Raw genomic sequence first — 2,684 nt, 5'->3', positions numbered from 1 at the left:
AGGGTAATAAGCCCACTCAACCACCTGTAAAAGACACGTCATTCAATAACCTCTCGACCTCTTGGGCAGCTTGTCTGGTGTTCACAATGAAGGGTCCTCCTACTTTGGGAAAATTAAATAAATAGCCTTTCTTCATAGGAACAAAATGATCCTGATCTACATTCAAGATCTGCCTCATAAATTCAACGGAAAAAATCCTCATTGGCACAAATTTTGGTAACATGTAAGTCTTGACAGAGGCTCCATCAAGCATAATCTCTGCATTCTCTTCAAAGATTAACCAATCTCCACACCTCACATCCTTACTCATTTGAAGAAATTCTTGAGCTTTAGGAAGAAATGTTGGGGGCAAGGTTCCACTCAAGTTCTTATAAGCCACTAGAAGGAATAAAGAAGTGAACTCAAATAAACCACCATCTCCTGGATCTCCTCTTATCAGGACTATCCAGAATACCACTAACTACTTCTTCTTATTTATGTCAACAACATTTAGTCCCAAATCTGTAAAATGTTCAGCATTCTGATACAAAAATAGATAAGTAATAATTGGAGGAAACTTGAAGGACCCAGTAAGGGGCAAGGTCATGAATTGGGTATTGATAGTATCCACCCAGAATGTTGGAATATCTAGTACTGCCTCTAGCTTCATCATTAAAGAGAAAAATCTGAGCACTACTTTATCAACCTGCTTGGAATCTTCTTTTCCTAGAATCTTAGAAATTACTTGCAAGATAGGTCTTATATTAAAATATTTCCATCTAGAGAGAATTGACCAGACTTAGGAGCCAGGAAAGAGGTAACATGAGAAGACTCCTGGGGGGACAGGTTATCATAATATGAAGCCAAAGACTCTTCAGTAAAGGTGGTGTAAGTTCCAGATATAGGGTAATTCAAAGCTTGGTGAATTAATTGTGAAGTTACTTGAAAAACACTCTCCCCTGACTGATTCATTACAAAACACTTCTTGGGGTACATTGTTGAGGCTAACCATTGAATAAATTTAGGGAATAAATGAGTCCTTGGGACAAAAGTAGCTAAAACACCTGACCTAACCATTGCCATGAATATAGGGGACTTTTTATGGTTCAGAATGACTTCTTGATACAGTGAAAGATGCTTAATTGTGCAGAGGGTATTAGAAATATCATGTTCGACATCCATTAATGGGGTATGGATGACTGAGGAAGAACTTACTTGTTTGGCCATGGTGTTTGTAGAAGACAGTTGTTGGTGATAGTTGTTGATGACAGTTGTTGGGATGGTTGCTGACTCAGAATGTTGAATTGGATGCAAGGTTGCTTAGTATTAAAAACAAAAGACTAATGCAACAGGGTTTTAATTTTATTTTATATATATGGTAAGAAAAATGGAGGGAAACCTTGTAATTAATGTAACTAATTAATGGAGTGGCAGACGAGGTGACGGCGTACAATGTGTGAGGTGGACAGTAATGAATGAGAGTGGCGGATGACATGGAGGAGACGAGGAGGAGTGAAACGATGGGGGTGGTCCATTGCGGGGGTAGGGAGTGTACGGGAGATTCATCAGGCTTGAACCCCCACAGTGATCTCAGGCTGTAGATCTTAGTCAACTACCATGATGTCATGGTCAACTGCGGGGGTTGAGCCTGAGTTATAACTCGTGCTCGTTATTCCCCCGCATAGCACTTTACCCGCCTCTTAAACCATCACTTGTTTATATTTCGTAATATCGCTCGAAATTTAGTATATGGGTCGGGCCCCACCTTATATTGTATTTGAATGTCGCCAATAGTATAACTTAAATCACTGATTCCAAACTTTCAAACTCTCTTTTGATTTTTAAACATAATATATTTTTTAATTATTTTTTGTGATAATATTGAATAATGAAATTCAAATGACGATGGACGCTACAATAGTTGACATGGTTAGAGATGGTCAATTTTTGGATACTTTTGATAGGAGAGGTGATGGATATAGGTATTATTCTAGTTCTGGTTCTGATAGGCATCATGATTGTCATTGTTATCATCCTTACGGGAGGCGTGATAGGGGATACTTACCATATGAGTTTAAGAAAGAAAATCCACCTAATTTTGATGAAGAAGTGAAGAATTCGGAAGATGTAGAGGCTTGGATACTTGGGATGAAGAAGTTCTCTGATTTTCATGAGTACATACATAATATGAAGGCCAAAATAACTATCTTCATCCTGAGAGGTAAAGAAGACATATGGTAGGAAGATGTGAAATGGGTTAGAGACATCAGGATAGATGACTTGAATTGGCACAAGTTCAAGAGGATTTTCAGGAAGAAGTACTTGTTAGAAAGGTACTACGACAGTAAGGCCAAATAATTATATGAGCTAAAGATGGGACCAATTATAGATGAAGACTACAAAACTAAGTTCCTAGAGCTATTGAGGTATGTACCATATATTAAAGATGAGAAGGATAAAGTTCAGTGATTTTTCATTAGTTTTCCATTTTCGTTTAGAGATCGGATTGAGTATGATGAGCCTTGATCACTTGAGGATGTTATTGAGAAATTTAAGCATTGTTATGAATAGTCAAAGCATGAGAATGAATCTCAAAAAGGATGGAAAGGGAAATATAAAGATAAAGGTAAGTGGTAGCTGAAAAGAGAAAGGCATTAGAATGTAGATGAGAAAGAAAATCTGGCACCACAAAAGAGGTTCAATGT

The sequence above is a fragment of the Pinus tabuliformis genome, chromosome 3_1, assembly GCF_031772625.1.
Source record: "Pinus tabuliformis cultivar Carrire ecotype Pingquan chromosome 3_1, CPIR1, whole genome shotgun sequence".
Lineage (NCBI taxonomy): Eukaryota > Viridiplantae > Streptophyta > Pinopsida > Pinales > Pinaceae > Pinus > Pinus tabuliformis.
The sequence above is the reverse complement of the archived record's forward strand: the minus strand, read 5'-3'. Positions refer to the sequence as shown.